The 12,742-nt window shown below is 36.0% G+C and overlaps 1 protein-coding gene across 4 annotated transcripts in view; it reads left to right on the forward strand.

Annotated features, from left to right (window-relative positions):
* Nucleotides 1-12,742, forward strand: part of AKAP6 (A-kinase anchoring protein 6) — a 673,781-nt gene that overhangs the window by 478,112 nt on the left and 182,927 nt on the right. The gene's annotated exons all lie outside the window — the stretch shown is intronic.

Genomic DNA, 12,742 nt, shown 5'->3' on the forward strand with positions numbered 1-12,742 from the left:
CTATAGCCAGTCTTAGTGTATTTCCTGAACATCTTCAATTGCTTGGTTGGTATCATCAACTAACAGTGCCAATGAATTCTTGTCTACAAATAAAGTGGACTGGATTTAAATAGGTTCAACTCAAAAACTTTAAAATTGCATAAGAGAAATAGTGATGGAATGAGAGATGAGGAAGAGCTAGAAGCACCTCCTTACCAAGGAACTGATGAGTATATAAGACCATGGAAGTGAGGTGGAAGACAGCATTAGGTGGATGAAGAAAGTCTGAGATTCCGGAAGCACATTAAGAAGGAAGGAAGGAAAGGTGGAAGAAAAAAAGCATATATTAAGCACTTAGTAACTTCCAGGCTCTGTACTAAGTGCTTTAGAAATGTTGTTATCTGAAGAGTTTGTATAGGGGTTTGGGCTCATACAAAGGAAAACAGATCTTAATATTTTTATAGAAGTGACAGCATTTCATTTTTTTCTCAGAAAATGATGAAACAAACATTAAGTCACAGTGCAACAAAGAAAGTTATTCCAAAAATATGGTAAAGTATCACAATCGAAGGACATAAGGGTTTTCATTTCAAATATATTTGATCCCAAATGCAAGCTGTCCGTTGATATATGAATAAATGATTCAGGGAATGTTTCCTTCTGGACTTAGAAAAAAATGTATGAAAAATTTGATCCCCAAAGTTGATTTATTTCAGGAAGTTCCAGGCCACAGAGAGATGGTAGAGGGAGAAGGAAGGAAGGAGTAGAGGGGGAGTAAAAATGAAAGCGAGTGAGTACAAGCTTGGAATGAACCCCCAAAACTGTAACAAGCTGAGTTCACAATGAAGTACATTCTGACAAGAATCAGCTCCAAATACTGTGAGGAATGCAGCCAAAAATAGTGCAGCAATTTTCAAAAGTGGGTTCCAGTCACCCTTGGAAGTCTTTTATGGTTCCTGCAGGGGTTTTCGGGTGGGAGGCTTTGTCAGGAGAATGGGAGAGATCCAGACCAAGAGCCAGAAGGGAATATTATTGAGAGGAAAGAAAGGGAGGGGAGAAGGAAAGTAGGGGCAAATATTTGTGAAAGGAAGAGGATGAAAGAGCAGAGGGCCAGAGACACCTTAAAGGGAGAGAAACACTGATTGTAGCATTTAAAGGCAAGAGAAATCTCCATAATAGTCATAAAGGCTCCTTGGTGGGGGGGCCAGGGAGAAAGATGATTTCTATAGTGAAGCATCCCACTGACCTTACCATTTTAGTAAAGCCTGTTTAAAAAGGAAACTGAGGGGAACTTTTTATTCTTCATTTAAAACCAAGAGTAGCTTTTGAATAAGACAAACAGTAGCAGGTTTGGTGATTTTTTTTTTAAGGTCTGTAGACAATGTCCTATTAGGGAACAAATGGTAACAGAGTTCCTCTGATTTCTTTTTCCTTCAGAAAATCTTTCCTTTGAAGAATGATGAACTCCAACTTTCATAATCAAAGTGAGGCCAGATTTAAAGAGGCCCATCTTCTGCCTTGCCACTCCAGATATTCAAATGTAATATACTTTCTAAATCTATAGCAGTCTTATAGAGCATGCAGAGCTAGATAAATCCTGGATAACTGTACGCATCATGGTGCCTAGCCACTTCCTCTTGGCTCCTAGTAGTCAATTTAATCTGAAACCCCAGAAGCTACTTCATTTGTCTACTCAGGCACTTTCACTTTTTACTATCATAATAATTTATTTACTTCTTTTTAAATTTTTTTAAAAAATTATTTTTAGTTTTCACCATTCATTTACATAAGTTTCATATTTTCCCCCTCCCTCCCACCTTCCTCCCCAAGATGGCATGCAATATGATATGGGTCTACACAAACATTCATAAAACATATTTTCATATTAATCATATTGCATAGAAAAATTATAATGAATGGGAGAGAACATAAGCAAGAAAAACCAAAACAAAACAAAAAAAAGAAAAAGGTCTGCTTTGCTCTGCTCTGGATGTGGATGAATCCATTGGAATTGTCTTAGGTCCTTGCAATTCTGAGAAGGCCTAACAAAATCAGTCATGGCACACTGTGGCTGTTTCTATGTACAAATTCTCCTGGTTCTGGTCCTTTCATTCAGCATCAGTTAATGTAAGCCTTTCCAGGATTTCCTGAAGTCCACCTGCTCATCATTTCTTATAGCACAATAGTATTCCATTACATTCACGTACCACAACTTGTTCAGTCATTCCCCAATTGATGGGCATCCCCTTGATTTCCAGTTCTTGGCCACCACAAAAAGAGCTGCTATAAACATTTTTGTACATGTGGGTCCTTTACTCATTTTTATGATCTCTTTGGGATACAGTGCTAGAAGCAGTATTGCTAGGTCAAAGCGTCTATCACAATAATTTAAAAGGAAGCATTGGATAGCACTACCTGGGGTAGACAGTAGTCAAAGTTCACCTGTTTGATCCTTAGATTTTGTAGCCAGATTAACCAATAAGTACATGCAGTACCTACTTTTCCTACTGTGTGTGTGTATATGTATAAAATCTGGACCTGAGATTTCAAACATGTGGAGAGCTCCTTTATAAGGAAACTACCTCTAAGCACTGTGGATAGGTAATTCCCATGTTACTTGTAGTCAGCCTAGAGAATGGAAAGTGTATTACATTACAGGTTGAACACCTATAATGTATCAGAGATAGGTCTTGAATCCAGACCTTCTGGGATTCTTTAGCCACCCTGCCAACATCCTATCATGGACTTATGTAAGTTCCCTTGAGTTTAGTGGAAGTGCGATGAGGGTTATATGGGACCTCATGCCATAAATTTCCCTTTCATGGGTGCAGATCAAAAGCCCTTCACACCTCATCCTGTGAGATTCTTGATCCTCTAGCTTTCTGTCTTCTATGGTAAATTTGGCCATGTTTCATCTCAGTTCTTGCCTAACCCTCAAATTCAGGTAGTGAGATATCACAATGGATAGAGCGCTGGACCTAGAGACAAGAAGACCTAAGCTCAAATTTGACCTCAGACATTTACTCTCTGTGTGGTCTTGGATAAGTCAGAACCTCAGTTTGCCTGCAAAATGATGAACTTAATAGCACCTACCTCCTAAGTCTATTGTGAGGATCAAATGAGATAATCTCCATAAAACACTCAGCACAATGCCCTGCACATAGTAGACACTATAAAAATGCTATTTTTTACTAGTAGTATTAAATTGATTTCAACTTCTGGTTAATTTACATATCGAAAAGAGCTTGAATATCATGTGCCTAGCACTGATGCATTCATAGAGGCCCACGTGCCATTGAACATTGGCATAAATAGATAAAGGGTTAGAGATCTGGAGCCCTTGAAAGGGTAAATTCTGTTGTTTTATTATTCCTTGTCCTGACTCCTTTGGAAGATTCCTTGCCTCTCTGAGCCTAGACTTGAGTTTGGACGTTGAATCATCAGGTTTTTATCTTGAACTAATACAACCTCATTTCTAGCATCTAGTTTGCAATCTGTTTACACCCTCTCTTAACTTCTTGTCACTTCCTGAATGATCAGGGCACACTGGCAGTAATTGGGCATTAATCCCTACAGAATTCTATACATTTTCCCACATGACTGACAAAGATATCCTAAATAATAGAAAAGGCAAAAAAAAGAGAATTACTTGTAACATTTGAATTGCTTTTCTGTTTGAAATTTACATGGTGTGAATAAATGAAAAAGCATTTATTAAGCACTATGTGTTACACTGTGCTAATATACATTTAAATATATATAATATATAAAATATAAATGAGTTATAGAGATATGCATATATGTACATATATGCCTATGACTACATATGCACACCATGCTTTGCCATAGTGTTTTGTGTCCATGACAGAACATATGCTTGTCTGTTCTGGTTATAGCTTGGACAAAACAAGATGAAGATGGTGGGTAAAGATGGGAGAGGTATGCTCCTCATTAGGACTTCCTGACCTCTTTATCTAGTCCAAGAAATAAGGGCATTGGTGATGCATATGTGTTTAATTTGCCTTTTATATTTTCCCAAAGATTATTTAAGATCCTTCAATAAACTCTCAGTAATCCTAATTTGTTTATCAAACTGAGGCTGAGATCTAGTGCCCTGAGGCAACATTTTGGTTCCTCCGCACCCTACCCCCCCAACTTTTCTTTTTTTTCTTTAATTACATTCAGATACATTAATAGATAGATAATATGGGACCTCATGCCATAAATTTCCCTTTCATGGGTGCAGATCAAAAGCCCTTCACACCTCATCCTGTGAGATTCTTGATCCTCCAGCTTTCTGTCTTCTATGGTAAATTTGGCCATCTTTCGTCTCAGTTCTTGCCTAACCCTTAACCACTGAGTGGTCATTACCTCAGACAAACTGAGACCTGGGAAAGATCTTAATTTAGAAAGGCCAGGGTCATCCATTGCATCCTGGGTCATCACCAGTCATCTTGACTTTTCTTTTGCCACTGGACTCTGGAGGAGAGAGTGGGGCTGATGACTTTGCACAGCTTTGCCTCATTCAAAACTAATTCAAGCAAATCAAGACATCACCCTTGTGATGTCACTGGTCCTCTTTGAGAATGGAAGATGGAACAACACCCACAATAACAACTCTTACTGTCTGACCTGTTCACCTTCTCTTTTGGTCATACATGTTTTGAACAGTGAGTTTTATGCCTACTTTTCTAATGTGAGTGAGTATAACCCTTAGGATTGCTTTATTAGGATTGTAGTTTGATGAAGCAGATTTAATGGCCCAAGTTCAGATCAATCCCATCCTTGGAAGTGAAGTTGTGGAAAAATATGAATAGCCATGATTGTGCTGCCAATTAGAGAGAGAAAGCACTTTAACACTGGTCTGTGGTTGGAATCCTAGTCTTATGCTGGGAAGAGCCACTCTTGGGACACAAGGAAATGCAAAGGATAGGGTTAGCCATGTGTGTTTGTGAAAAGTGAAAGAAGTTTAGTGAGATATAGTCTTTATCAAAATAAAAGAACATACGTAGAGACAAGTACTAGTCAAACCCAGTTGAATCAGGACAGGAGGAGATGATAGATTGCCCTTTCCTCCACTACAATCACTAGAACAAGTGCTCATTGGCCCTTTTCACTTTTACCTCTCCAATCTCTAAGAGGCATAAGTTTGAAGGGAAGAAGTGCTGGTATAACTACTAGTTCTGCTTCTTCAGGCTTACTCCATGTGTTAAAGGGGAAATCCTCTCTAGTTCTCTTCTCTCCTTATGTTTTCTTTCCATTTCTTTTTGCAGACTTCCTTTTTACTCTTGATCCAGCCCCAAATAATATGATTTTTTTTCTTGTCTCAGGAAATGAGCAAAAAAATTTAAATCACCAAAGTCTCTGAAAATCCAAGCCATTCTTATTCCCCTCCAGTGGGCATGTTTCACAAGTCAACTTTAATAGTATGCTGTAGCTTACTTATACCCACCAGGCATGGTTCCATTGCTTTTTGTGTCACCTATAATTTTGATTCTTCAGAAATCATGGTATTTTAAGACTCACAGCCATATAACATCTCCAGAAAAATATTAATGTTAGAAAGATTTTTGGGGTCATAGGAGCCAGTTGCATATCCCTGGAAGCACTGTAGTTTCTTAAATGCAATGCATCCAGATTTCTTGCTCCACTTTAACTTTGGGGGAAGCTCATTGTCCATTTGCAGTACTTTTCCAAGAAATAGGTAACAGTATAACCAACTCTATGAAATGTTCATTGAAATGCATGTCACAATCCAAGAAATTAACATCATCCACTTGCCTTTTTTTTCCATCTCTGTGGATTGCTTTGATGATATGTCTTTTGAATCTTACTGAGGTGCCACTGAGGAAATTTTGATGCAGTCAGCAGAATGGCTTTGATAAACAGAAGCATCTGGAGACCATCACTATCCATAGAGAATTCCCCTCCCATTGTATCCTCACATGGGATCTTCTTTATGCTCATTCTTCATGCTTGTGACAAACACCTTTAGCAAGCATACATCTCCCTGTTGCTTAATATTGTCTTGCTTAATATTGATGTATTCAGAGTATCACTGAGCAAAGCCATGGACATGCTGGAAGCTATCAAGTACTCTTATATGCTCTTATTAAATGCATGGAAAATCCTTTGTTGGAAGAGAGTTTGAAATATGATTTTTGGTAACCTAAATCAATTTTTTTTTGTTTGTTTTTAGTTACAAAACAATAAACCTCACAGGAGCTTTCTAAACCCTTCAGTCAAACATGGCACTGAAGAGATATCTGCCTTGAAGTATCATCTTGAAAATCTATCTTTTTTCAATTCATTTTCATCAAGGATACTCTTGATACAAGTATAGACTATAGTCTTAAATATTGTATAGTGATAACATAATAGAGACATGGTTTTGTGACTGCCTATGTTTTTTCATTGCCTCTTTTGTTATTTTGCTATTAACTTATCTATGATTTTTTTCCCTTTTAGAGGGAATCTTTCTCTCTTTGAAATATTCTAAAGAGTACAATATTCACATGCCTTTAACATTATGTTGCTGTCCAGCGACATTTCCTGTCTCTATTTCTTTTATTGTCTTCCTCATTCTTGATTTGGGACTTTAGGCATTTAGGGTATTGAAATCTGAGTTAGAATTCAAATATGGACTATAATCAAGTATGAGAACAGACTACTGAAATGTTATTGACAAGTCTACTCCATTTTACTGTCATTTATAGTCTTTGTTGGCTTAGTTGGATCTCACACTAAATTTTCTGTAGTCTTATTTTCTCTTCTAATGCTTTTCTCTGTCTTTGAGATGAAATGGCTTGTTATCTTCTGTAATGCTTTTCAAAGGACAATTTTCTTAGCCCTTGACTTTGGCTCCTCTTGAAAGAAAGAAACCAGAGGTTTGTTGTCTCTAACAGTTTTTGAGTTCTTTTGACCTCCTTGTTTTGGTGACTATTTTGTGTCAGTTCAACTATGCCAAGAAATGGAAGTAGTCAATGTTGCTAATTTTATATAGTTCTATTTTCATAGCTTGTCTAAGTAGTCAGGGTTATTGCTGCTTTATTTGCATGTAGTGTTTTCTCATTTTTATTTTTTCTTCAAAGTTGAGGTTAATTTGGAACTTTACCCTAACCAGGCAGTGATCTGACTGCTTACAATTGACCAACTCAGAAATGATTTCCATGTTGTTTACCAGTCGTGTCTGGATCCAATTTAATAAATTATGCTTTTTGTTACTTTTTTTCAATACTTGTTGTATCTAGTCCCTTCTGCCTCTTTAAAAAAATTGAATGTTCCTAACATGGGTATGAGACTCTTTTGAATAACCAGTAATCATTTCTTAATACTGGATTAAACTTGACATTGTATTTTTCATTACACTGTTCTGTGCCTACCTTAATATTGAGACCACCAAGTCATAAGATGTACATTAGCTTATTTTTGAGCATCTTGTCAACTTCTTGGAAGAGATTTTCTACTTCACTGTCTGTAATAGGTATTCTGCAATAGTCTTTACCATGGTCCCTTTGCCTGAGTTTATCATGTGTATTATAAGATATCCAAATGTCCAATGAAATGATGTTTGTCCTGCCAAATGATGAAACTGACTTCTCTTATTCCCTTATTTGAATCCCTAATAGTAACTGTCCCAATGGGGACCCAACTAGCCAGTTCCAGTTGGGCAATGTTTGGTTTTCCTTCCTTCCTTCCTTCCATCCTTCCTTCCATCCTTCCTCCCGTCCTTCCTTCCTTCCTTTTCTCCCTCTGTCCACATGGGGAATCATACCCTTACATGTGAGGACTCTGCCCAAAGGAATATAAATTTTGATCACTGAAACCTCACAAGATGTCTCAGAATTTGGAAGCTAGACTTTTTTTCCCCTTCCATATTTATGTATTGTATCATTAAAAAAAGAAACTGGGACAATTAACTCTTTCGTCACATATAGTTTCATTTATTATTTCTTGAAATAGAGCTCTGGAAAACCTAGCTTCAATAAAGCCCATTTGGATTCAAATGGAGCTGCTTGACCAAGCCTTAAACTCAAATCACTCTGGCTCTCACTCATTGGCCAGTGATAGGTCCTAGCCCAAGCTTCATTTGATCTTTGTTTGAATTTTGATGACTCAGAGTGAGTGTAAATAGCAATTTATTGTTCCTGTTCAGGTCAGAAACCCTGAGGATCTTTCCCTTCCCAGTTTGATTTTTTTTAATCTAGTCTTTAATCATGAAATGAGTGTTAACCTCAGAAAAACTGGGAAAGACCCTAGCTTAAAAAGGCCAAGGTCTTTCACTGTATCTAAGGTCATGTCTAGTCCTCCTGACCGATGTCTTGCCACTGGATTCAGATGACCCTGGAAGACAGAGTGAGACAGATGACTGTTGCACAAGCTTGTCTCACTTAAAACCAATTCTCTTGCAAGTTGAAACATCACCCTCCCGATGGCCTTGGTTTTCTTTGAGAATGAAGGACAAACAGTAACAATATTTGAATCATTGAGAATTTATGAACCTTAATCTTCTGCTTTCATTTATCATCAAAATTTTTTGTGGTGATCATTATTTCCTCTAGTAAACTCATTGCCAATATAGCAGAGTTCTTACATTTAGATTATTATTATTTTTTTTTTGGTGGCTGGTTTAAAAATCATGATTCTTAGCACCTTCTTTTTCACTGTTCTGCCTCAGTCATTGCAAAAATGGATATGGCACAAGACTGGGAGCAATTCTATATTTTTATCTGTTTTATTATTCTCCATGGCCAAATTACATATCTCATGGCTAGCTGGCTGCTGGTGCACTATGACAGTGGTTACAAAGAAGATACAGTGGATTGTTGAGACCATACTTGAAGCTTTTATAGCTTTGTAGAATCATTCAGAACTTATCCTTTACTGGCATGAACACAGACAAACCAAGGTCACTTCTGTGGTATGATGAGGCATTATATATAGCAGGATATGAAAAAGATTTTCTTTAAGTAATGGGGGAAAAAAAAGATCAAAATTTTAAGATTTTGAGTCTTATCTTACAATTTCAGTAGTTAACTGAGCAAATCTATTATTTAATTTTTCAAGATATTTAAGTAGACAAAAATATATACTGTTGACTGTTCCAGGAAAATTGTTAAAATTAGTTCATTAAGGTCATTGTTTTTTAGGGTAAGAATATATCTCTTTCTATATGTTATCTCTTAATGACTCTTCCATTCATTTTTTTCTGCTGTAATACTTGATTATGTAAGATTAAAAATGTGTTGATCCTTATTGGCCATTTAGTGTTTAAAATACCCTTGTGGGTCATGGCATGACTATTCTTTTTGGTTAAGGAGCATACAGGAGAAGCAAGAAAAACAAGTTGTTGGATCCACCCAGTAAAAGTAGCCATTCTATATTGTTCAAGCCAAAAAGATCACAGGACTGGAATGCTTGCTTTTCAGGAATAAAAAAGAAATAATTTAATTTTGAGCTTTTAAAAGGTTACACTTAAAATCCTTTTGAAATAGGAGGGAACGCGTTTATAGCTTAAAATTAAATATAAGTACCCCTATGAGTTAAGACTGTGAGTAAATAAAATTAAGTCCAAAGTAGGTTTATTAAACGAAAAAAACACTAAGTTAAACCCATTTATTGCCAAAGATGATATTCATACCTTACCTATTTCTATTTGTTGTTGTAATGTCAAATTTTCATGTTACAAGTTTTAAAAGTAAATTAAAATTTTTCTTCTATTGTTAAATACATTCAGTTTTAAGTAAAGTGTTTCTTCTTTTTTAGGGTTGTTAAGCATTTCCCTCAGAAATCATATTTGAACTAAGAACTAGTATGAAAGAGAAAGCTGAGAAATGTTACAAAAAGATTAGAATGACAAAGCCATTCAACATTATTAAGGGAACTGCTATTATTATCATGGACTTCAAGAAAGATAGAAATGGTGATAGAAATTGCATGAATAATTTCATTCATCTCCTTCTTAACCTAGTGTCTCTTTCCTGCAGAATTTAGCCAATTTTGTTTTAAATTTTGCATATTAAATAACATAATAATTTTCTTCTAATCAACTTTATCATTTTGTGACCAATCCTATTCATTACTCCTCTTTGAACTCATTAGATTGTAAGCTCCTTGAGGGCAAAGATTTTTTTTGCCTCTTTTTGTATCCCTAGCACTTATCACAGTACCTGATGCTTATTGTTTATTGAATGATTAGTTATACATTTTGTATGTCATCCATACACAAAATGGACTCTTCCATTTGCCATCATTAGAACATAATAGTGATGAGTTACAATGATCTACCTTTTCTTTCTCTTGATCCTTGTTATGACCCATGACACATATTTGTGAGATGTCTAAGAGGGTCTATTATAAAAGAGTTAAATGACATCCATGGGGATCTTCCATGCAACTTGGCCTTCTTAGCATGACTATGTTATTCTGATGGGTTGTCTAACTGGCTATTGAATAAGAGACTAAATCCTTAACATTTCTTATTCCTTTGTAGTGGCAGGTGGGCGGTTCAGTGGATAGAGCACTGATATCCAGGTCTGGAAGATCTAAGTTCAAATGTGACCTCTGACACTAACTATAGGACCTTGAGCAACTCACTTAATTTCTGTTTGCTTCAGTTTTCTTAACTAAGAAAAGGAGGATAAATGTTACCTACCTCTCAAGGTTGTCATGAGGATCAAATGAGACATTTGCAAAGCTTGATACCTGGCATATAGTAGTCTCTTAATAAATGTTTCCTTCTTCTCCTTCCCTTCTTTGTGTGTGTACAGTTTTTAAATGCAATGTTCTTTTTTGCTCAATGTCTTATTCTAATCTTGTTGTCATAAAGATTTTTAAAGTTCATCATTGCTAAGAAGTTTGTAATTATTGCATACACACATACATATATTCAATTTCATCAAATGAATTTATTATGTATTGATCATTTAAAGTTTTCCCATATTTCTAATCTTTTTAGGTCCATTGGTATCAGTCCATCACCCTCCATAATGTTTGCCAAACTTCCTGCTTAGAATCCTCTGCACATTTCATTAACATGCTGCTTAACCTCTTCTTCCAGATCATTAATAAAAATGTTAAATAAGACCAAATCTAACATTGACCCTTGTGCCTTCCCACCACACACTTCCTACTAACTGAGTATATTACCACATATCACTATACTTTTTCTGTGGTGTTTCAGATCCTCCAGAATTTCAGTGATTCGCCCTCATCCAAGCTAATTCAATTATGTGTAAAAGATTTCCATAGATTGTAGCTTTGAAATGACATAAAAAGCCTTATTTAATTGAATTTCAATAAAATTTGCTAAAGTAGCTCTTTGTTTCTAGAATACTTGTTCCAGGGAATTTCAGTGAATTTAAACTTGAATATCTATGAAAAACAAGAAAATGGCAACCATCTGAATAACTTAGCACCTTACTTTTAGGGAATGCTCATAATTAACTCTTTTTCTTTTAACATCGTTAACATCCCTTTTATATCATAATGGCCATTTTTACAACCTTTACCCTTCTTTCTCTGTGGGAGTGTCTCTAAAACTGATGGCTAGGTTGAAGTCATTCACTTGCTGTAAAGCATAAGGGAGAAGATCTTATGAATGTCTGGTTTTCTTACATGTTAGCACATTCAGGGTAATACATACTTGGACAGCTGTCCCAGTCCTATTTTCCTTAGGGGAATATAAATTAAATTAAAAAGTAATAGTTTTTAAAGCTTTATCAGAAATGATGATGGGCATATCTGATTATTAATAGAACCTATTTCACAATCCTTTGGGCCTCAGAGTATGCATAAACTTAGCCTTCTTTTTGTAAATTGACCTCCCTCCCTCCATTACCCATGAGTAAGCATGCCTTTGAGAAAACTTCATTCCCAATATCATCTGGTGTACTACTGAACTCCTAAAGCAGTCTGACCACCACAGCTGCAATAAATAAAGCATCAATTCCATAAGTTTTCATGCCAAATATTATCAAGCATTCTTTTGTTTTGGCTCATCATTTGATGGAAACCAGCATGGTGAACTTACTTCTTCTTCCTTTCTCTGATGAGTGCTGGAGTGCTGAGTAACAATGAAAAATTAGCAGTTCAATTTCAAGCCAAAATGGTTGAATTCTTTTGTTCCTTTGCTTACTCATTTTTTATTTTTATTTTATGTTTCATGTTATTGTTAGCAGCTTATTATTGTAATCAGGTTTTAATCGCAAGTTATGGATAATGGTGCCCCTAGCCTCAGGTCATCCTTACTGTTATTTTCTGAATTCTTTCTGGAATGATAGTATTACAACTTTAGAATGTAAACAACACCAATGTTTCTCATATCCTTTTATTTAAAAAGTTATTAAGACATGATATACAGATTTTTTTTAAATGAAGGAAAAAAGTTGGGTTGTCACAGTTGAAGATACATACAGAACTAGAATTAAGCAGTATTTTTCATCCTACAAAGAAAAGGTAATAAGAAAGTAGCCTTTTCATCCTGGAGGATCCCTCCTCTCCTGTGCACCCTTCCTTTAATTGGTCAGAATCTGCATTTTAGGAAGAGTGACCAGCTTTCTACATTCATTCCTCTATGGGCTCTGCTCCTGGCTCTCTGGACTCTTTTTTGCTTGTTTGTTGTTACCATGCCCTCTCTGACTTCCTTCTTTCTCCTCACCCAACTTCATTTTCAGTTTTATTTTTTAATATGTCGTTTTCTCCTACTAGAATCCAAGTTTCTCCAGGGCAGGAAATACCTTTGTTTTGGCTTATATTTCCTGCA

Source organism: Notamacropus eugenii, chromosome 7 (genome assembly GCF_028372415.1).
Source record: "Notamacropus eugenii isolate mMacEug1 chromosome 7, mMacEug1.pri_v2, whole genome shotgun sequence".
NCBI lineage: Eukaryota > Metazoa > Chordata > Mammalia > Diprotodontia > Macropodidae > Notamacropus > Notamacropus eugenii.